The sequence below is a fragment of the Varanus komodoensis genome, unplaced genomic scaffold (assembly GCF_004798865.1).
Source record: "Varanus komodoensis strain SLA01 unplaced genomic scaffold, ASM479886v1 scaffold25, whole genome shotgun sequence".
NCBI lineage: Eukaryota > Metazoa > Chordata > Lepidosauria > Squamata > Varanidae > Varanus > Varanus komodoensis.
The window spans coordinates 6,304,401-6,312,954 of NW_025335661.1; positions in this window are offsets into that span (position 1 = coordinate 6,304,401).

An 8,554-nucleotide genomic window follows, 5' to 3' on the forward strand; every position below is an offset into this window, starting at 1 on the left:
TGACATACCTAGCAAGCACCAGGTTGGTGTGGGGGGAGGGTGTCATGGCTCACGGCTGACTAACATCAGCCAGGATGGTTCATCAGATGAAGCACCTGAGAAAGCCAAGTGCACACTTCCAGTGGGGCTACTCCATGGTTTAGCAAAACACCAAGCTCCTCTGGCATCCAATGAGAAGACACCTCATCCCTTTCTACAGCAGTAGAGTCTGAACTGACCCGTTCCCCAGGATTGTGCCCTGAAGACTGCTGCATGGCAACAGTGAAGGAACTTGAGTGCCCACTCAACCTTCAAGTGTGTCAGTTCTGGAAGATGGAGGCACAGGATGCTAGGCAGAGATAAAATGTGTCCCTCAAGAAACACAGATTCTTCAAGAGTAAAGCTCATCACACGAGGAAGGTCCTTACTAGTAGGCCTGTAATGACCTGCATATGAGCCTAGAATATGGGGTGCAGAAGCTTTAAGTCAGCATTTACTAGTGCTTGGAATGTCTTACTTTCAGCTGTAGGGTGCAGTCCTATTGATGGCAACCTTGATGCTTATCCAAGCCTCTATGCAAAGTGACTTCTACCTCCTTGCTCCTCCCACTCTGAAATTCAGCTAGGCAATTCAGCAAGTTTCACAGGTGCCTCAAAAGGGGAGGGGAGGGAAGGATGCTGGAGTACCAACAGGAAACCTCATACACTAGTGGCCCTAGTCTCCTTTTTATCCCACCTCACTCCTCCCATCCCTTATCTTCACTCTGATTTTCTACCCTCAGAGAAACAGCTGGCATGGTTCTTTCTATGCCAGCTGGAAGGGGGAAAGGGGCATCAGAGCATGGATCCTGACCTCCTCCTGTTGCCAGCCTCAGATCTGAAGTACTCTGAAGCATCGTAGTTACTACCTATGGGCCCATTGGATCACTCTGCTAGTGACCTGTGTATTGTTTCCTTGGCCTTGCTTTCTGATTGAACCCCTGAGCTACAGACTTCTGCTTTTTGGACTGCAGTTCTGTTTGACTAGTCACCTGAGCCTGGGCCTTGGCTGGCCAGTGGCTGTATCCTGGCTTATTCTGACATAAACTGATCCCATACTAGACTGATACCACTTCTGCATGACATTTTGCTTGACTATTGATTTGTCCTAATGCCTGGTGTGACACAGTCTAAGCAGGAGCAGGAAAGTGGGTCTATATACTGGCCCCTGGAACTCCTTTGTATGTCAAGAATTATGCCCTTTACCCTTTTCAGTCAACTGGACCTTCTGAAACACTCATATGCCCCTTTTCATGCCTTCTGTTTTGATACAAAGAGATATAAAGACATCCGCAACACATTTCACAGGTGGATTGTTGGGACCAAGTTCAGTCAGTACAGGTGAACAGAATAAAACATGGCTTTCTTGAGGAGATCAGGCACTGCTTTGACTCGGCCTGGGACTGCCATATCAGCATTTGATCACCTGAGCATGAACCCAAACTTGTTGGAGGTCAAAACATGAGCAGACATTTTGTAAACATATAAGTCTAACTTCACTCTTCTTGTATGAAAGTTCAGAATGCAAAGAGTAGTACAGGGAAAAGACCCAGCATGGAAGGTGGAGAGGGAAATATAACTTTCCAATATTAATGAGAAGGAAAAGTCCATTGGATGTCAATCTACAACAAATGGACTTAAAACATGAAGTATAAACCATCTATTTTTATAGAGTTAAGAAATACTTTTAAAAAATCCTTTGTGCCTGATTTAAGCATGCTGAGATGTGTAGGCCCTTTCTGTCTAAACATATACATGGTTCTGCCTTTACTGATTTTTTAAAAAAGCTTGGAACTACCTAAAATATGCTTCTGATAAATTGGGCAATTACAAAGTTCTATTTTTAATTGAGGCTGTAGCATATGATTAATTAAATTAGTAGATTTGTAGCACAATTCAATGAAGCTGCCTGTAACCCTCGAAATTCAGAAGATTCTGGGCATCCCATGCAGAGCAGGAACACAGAGGCAAAGCCCATCTCCATGCTTCTCCTGCCTCACTAAGCACGTATATAGCCGATTTTGCCCATCTAAGTGTTTTGCCTCAGAGCTCAAGGCTTAGGCACTGCCAGGGTATTTTGTTTGCTGGTAGAACCTGTCTCCTCCCCATCCTCAAAAGGTTGCTCTTGTGACTTCAGAGACAGAGCATTTTTGGCTGTAGGGGCAGCAAGAAGCAGGTTTGATGTCCCTCTGGTTTGGTGTCCCAGCTCTGCTCTTAGAGCAAGTTTTGAGGCGAATGCTGGGACTATGAATAATGCTAGACTCTGCCCACTGGCCAAGGAATTGCAACCAAAAGCAACATGACTAAAAGGTATCCCCAATAAATTGTGATCAAGCTTTTATATAGTAATACACCTTACAATAAGTGCAGATGGCAACAATCATCTTGGAAGAGGCATCTCCTGCTTTATCTGTCTGAAGAGGAAGGGGAGTCTATGTGTCATGTAAAAAAAAGGACACATCTTGCTGCAAACTCAGAAAAACTATGCTAGAGCAGAACAAGAATCTGTGAAGTCCAGTATTCTGTTCACACAAAGACCAATCAGCTACTCATGGGAGGCCCATAACTGCAATGGCACCTTCCAAGCAGTGAACACAGACATACTACCTCTGACACTGGAATTAGCATATAGCCATCTGTCTGGACTAGTTTCCATTAAAAGCTTTATCCTCCATGAACTTCTCTAAACCCCTTTCAAATTGGTGGCCATTGTTACATCTTGTGGTAGCAAATTCTATAGTTTGACTGTGTGCTGTTTGAAGAAGTGCTTCTTTTTGTCTGTGCTGAATACCCCTCCGGTCACCTTCATGGGATGACCCTGCAGTCTAGCATTATGACAGGGAGAAAGTGTCCTCTCTGATGTTGCATCTGATGGTGACTTTAACAAAAAGCACCTTTACTCTTGCAAGGCAGGATTTTCACCACGAACTGCAACCCTCCAACATTAAGGACCAACTTGGAGGTAGGGACTAAATGGATAGGATCAAAAATCAGATGCCCTGCTTTGTATGAACAGAAATACTTTCCACCTACACAAAGCCAGCAACAACTGTCCATTGTGTGGATGCCAGGTAAGATGTAAGGTAATAAGGTATTATCACAATGGTCCTAATATTCTAGCAGCAGCACCACCAATATAGTTATATATATACTTATATATACAATTATATTATAATATAATAATATGATGATAAATATGTTGTTGGCATCACCTGCAAGCAACCATTGTCTTTAAACTTCTGAAATAACTGGCTATAAAAATCTCAGTTGGTCAAGTAAGATGGGAATGTGGTTTTTCTGCTCACATAGAGGACTGAAGTATGAGTCATTTACATACTTGGAACTAGGCTCGAGGTAGGCCTCTTCAAACAAGATCCTCTTTACCTTATACAGAAGAAAAGGGTGAAAGAGCAGACTCAACAGGAATGCAATTCTTCATCATGCCCATGTGACTGGGAGTGGGTGGAGACCAGGCTGGAGGCTGCTCTGCTGCCAAGAGCCAGAGCTGGTCTGGCATACAATAAAAACACAAAACAAACATGATATTCGTAGCAAAAGAAGGTGGTATTGAGTTTATGGATGTGAATCACATGAAAGTTCTCTTAGTATAATTGCTCAGCTGAAATAAACTTAGATTACTCTCCCCCACCTGGCAGCTGCCAGTTGACAATCCTATCAACCCCAGCCAGCATGGCCATGATGTTTTAGATTGGGGGTGGCAGGTATCCAGAAGGCACCAGGTTGGACTGACCTAGGTTAGCCAAATGTGGTACTGGCTTCATATTGCATACCTACAAGGATGGCAGCCAAACATATACTTCCTTACCATACATATACCCTCTAAAATATTGAGGGGATTTTGCTTTTTGTTTTTTTATTAATGGCATTTTAATGCTAGTCAATAGATGAAACTTACATTGCTTCAGCAGCATGCAGAATATGCATGCAGAAATAGCTAGTTTTTCTTCTAGGTGACGTGATGAACCAACCCAGCTATCCTGATGGCCACTTTAAAATGGGAACATTCTGCTGGAGTGTAAATATATTGTTATTACGGATTACAGCCAGACTTCCAATGAGTACTTTTCTTTTAATTTAATTTTGAAATATGTTTGAAAATATTTCAGAATGGAACATAGTCAAATTGCAAGTTTATTCTTCCATGCTTTTCATACTAAAATTGAGCAACTTTATTCCATTGTCTAGTCAATGGTGGTACCAAAGGTTTAGGAGACTGTCTTACAGTTTGGCATGTGTTTTCTCCTAAGGAAAGGAAAAACTGTTGGCCATCTGATATAACATTATTGTGATAAACAGAAGTGGATTGAACCTTGTCCATGTACATAAGAATATGAATTCAACAACTAAAATTTAAATATACAAAGAAAATACTGGTGTAACTCACGGTTACTTGGGTCATTTACAGTCAGTTCCCTCAAAAGTTTGCAAATTATAAGTCATGGGTTATTAGGGCTCAATTGACACTTGCAGAAGAAAAGGCAGGGGCAGGAGAATCAAGTACAGGGTGAAATCAGGCTCAGAGCAGAAGCAAGACACCACCAGATTCAAAAACAGTTTGGCAGAGAAACAGGCAGGGACAGAAAAAGGGGCCTCAGGAAAGACAATATGCTCAAAGGAAAGTGCATACATCATGCAAAGCTGTAATTCCAAAGGCCACGTCAGAGACTCAAAGTGTATTATGATATACAGACAAATTGAGTCCAGAATGTTGCATGACATTTGGCAAAACCCATTAGAGGGAGAGTCCCTTTCAAAGCTAAGGAGGAAGAAAAAGAAAGGGAGTACATTTCAGCAAGATCTTTAAGACATCTTCTACCCTTTTGAAGTCACCCATTGTTGTTGGGTTTTTTTTGGGGGGGGGGGTTGGTCTTTTTGTGATATGACATGGCCTGGTTCCTGGTACAGGCGAGGGAGAAATTTCACCCCATTGCCCTCACTTCTTTGCAACACAACAGCATTGTTTGCAATGCAACAGAAACGGCTGGCTGTTGAAGTGCTGGAGAACATCAACATGGTTGAAGAAACATCCAGCTCAGTTCCAGACAGCATCATCAAACATCCTAATTGACAATTGCTCAGAGAAGAGAAACATGTTGTTTGCTTCATATTCCTCATTTCCCCAAAACAATACAAAGGCCAATTCAAATTTGGTCTCATTTGGCAAGGGTGGCCATTTTCCACCATGGCTGCTCATGCAGTGGACATAATTTTAACAATGTGTTATGCATGTTGCCTGAAACTGAATTGAAAATAAAGTGAGTCAACTCAACACAGCACTGATCCTTATATCCTGTAACTGCCCAGAGAGCTGTGCCTACTGAGCAGTATAAAAATGAATGAATGAATGAATGTAGTCTAACGCATCTACTTTTTTCTTTTGCAGAAGTGAACAGTAGATAGCAATATATACTGACATATCTATGAATACACATATCTATACTGCACTTCATTCTTAGGACAGGAACCATTTTCAGCACAAGCAGTCCTACATCCAGAGAAAGACAGTTCACAGTAGGCATTCTGAATGTGCGGAAGAACAATCCAGTGAATTTCCCACCCCTGCTCATTATGCTCATTCCATCCCAAAACAGCCTGGTAGATGTTATTCATGAGGGATGCTGTTGCACACTATCTTCCATCAGTAGAATGTCTTTACAGCATCTTTCCTGTAAAAGACATTACCCCCTCTTCGTTCGCTAATATGCTCTCACTGTTGCAAAGCTAAATTGGATGGAGTACTGAACAACGTTGCCTCAACAATGCTCTGACTTCCTGCCTTTCAACACCAAAGTGAGCCAGCGCATGTGAAATCTCACTATCTGTCTCATGCAATCATTTTCCCCTTTCAGGAAAATAATGGTGCAATGTACAGCAAGCCTCAAAAAGACTGGTAATGCCTTTTCTACTCTTCACCAGGTTTTATGCTATTATCGTGATCATCTACATATGCAAAGTTAGTCCTAGTACCAAAACATACCCACAGTTGATGTACTAAATTAGGCATGGGCATGAAACTGAATTGTGTGAAATTCACAGCAGGTAAAAGGATGCACTTCTTTCAGAGTTAAACTGTAGCATTTGCTAGCATAAGATCTAGCAAGGGCCACAGACTTGAATGGCCTTAAAGACAAATTCATGGAGAAGAAAGTGATCAATGGCTGCTAGACCTGATGGCTATATGCCACCTCCAGGCTCAGAGGCAGTACGCCTATGAATACCGGTTGCTACTACACGCATGTTTTACTTGTGTGCTTCCCCACAGGCAGCTGGTTGACCACTATATGGGCAAAATGCTGGACCCTTGGTCTGATCCAGCATGGATCTACTTATGCCTCATGCTTTAGCCCAGCATCTTTCTAATATCCAAAATCAGGCTAATATCACATAAATGTCAGATACTGTACCTTTGCATATATGACACAACAATGTCAACTATAGAGAAAAACTGGGACTTGAAGATCAAACCAAACTTTACAGAGAGAACATGGGGTTCCTGATGTCATGACTCTACATTAACAGAGGCTAGAAACCACATGCAAAGACGAATCAGCCGAGGAGTGAGAAATACCTAATCTAGCCACTCTTTCAGTATCCAAAACTGGAAGTAATCCTGGCTGGGCGGGTGGCATGGCCTTTGGGAAGGCGTTTGCAGATAAGAAGGAGGAAGCAACTTTCTGTGAAGGAGCCAGAGCAGATGAGTTAATCTTTACCAGGAAAAATGACAGCTTTAAAGACTACTAGTTTAATCATGGGATAAGCTTATGTGGAATAAACTATACTTATTTCTGTTTCCTTCTATATCCCTGCATTGAAGGAAACATTCCTAAAATGGACTGGATATTCCATGAATTGAACTCAGAGCCATGGAAGCTCATTAATTAATTAATTAATTAATTAATTAATTAAAACATTTTTATGCCGCCCCATTCGCCGAAGCCTCGGGGCGGCTTACAATAATAAATAAAAGTAATTATAATATAAATTACAAAAAATATAAACATTAAAAATCCAAAAATACAATATAAAATAAGCTGCCCTGGCCAGATAAAATCAAGTAATACTAACAGTTAAAATGTTGCTTAAATAAAAAGGTCTTCGCCTGGCACCGAAAAACAAATAACAAAAAACAAATATGTCACAATAAATTCATTAGTCTCTAAGGTGTCATAAGACCTTTATTGTTTAGGCACAGGAAAGATTAAGAACGCCTTCTCATCACTGATCATCCCCGTGAGTGGTCCTCCAGCCACTTAACTCCTATTATTTCAGCACTTGTGCTGCTGCTCTTCAGAGACATCTCACTTCAAAACAAACAGAAGAATCAGTGAAAATTTCTGATTTCCTTCATCCTGATTTGAAACAATTCCTAATTCTTAAGTCTTGATACCATCATCCTAATATTTCCTCCTTGTCTGTGCATTTTTCCCCAAACGCATCCACTTATTACATGGGGTGCAGACCAGTATACATTGTAGGCTAAGGCAGCAGATTATGCTTATGGCCATTATCCCCAGTATGAAAACATGTGCTCCAACCGCATAAAGTTGGGGAGTCATTATGTCAGCCATTCTCCTATTCCTGACTCCTGCGTTATTTTGATCCCTGGTATTACCTGTTGGACTGCTCTTAAATCTTCCTTGACGTCTGTTGTGTTTAAATCCATCTCGTAGGTGTGTCCAATCACCCCACAGGCCCCTCCTTTGGTACTAAAACATGATTCAGAGCCACCCTATTTTGTGGTGTATATGCCTCCATGTGTTGCATCTCTCCAGCCGGCTTTCCTAGTGCGTGCATAGTAGCATTTCCAAGAGCCACTATTGCACAGGCCATTTGCTCCTGAAGATGTGCTAAATATACATGGGTAGACACTGCAAAGGAGGTTATTCCAATCCCTATCACCTCTCCTCTTGTTGGAATTGTCAGCTCCTTTCCTGCGCAGCTCCTCCGTTACTGTATGTCTCTAGCATGTCTTCGTGAATACTGATCCTGGCAGGGTACATCTCCTAACTTTATTATTCCTACTGCCACTCCTGCACCTTCCTTATGATAACTGGAGAATCTCCCCACACCCCCATTTTCAAGAAAAAATATCCAGGAAGGGTTACACACCCATCCTCACATACATAGGTGCCAACCCAGTGCAGCATGACTGCTTTCCAGTATCCTTTGGGCCTCCTCTTGTGATCTCAGATATATCACACTTCCATCCAGTCATGTTAACCGGTAAAAGACTCCATTCTCCTCAAACTGGAGCCCTGAGCACACACTCATTCACCTTTATGGTCCACCTGTCACAGTCCCTGGTGCATCCCCATTTTACACATTTAGCTTCCTTCTTCAAAACACTCCTCTTTCCCATAGATCCTCTAACCTTTGAAAAGAGGTTCTCTATCCAAGCCTGGAGCAGTCCTCATCTCCCGGTTCATTCCCCAATTTCCTGCTCACTCATATCCAAAATGCCCCTAAATTATCTTAATTATCTTTGATGTCCAAAAGTGAATTCCCCCTTATTCCCC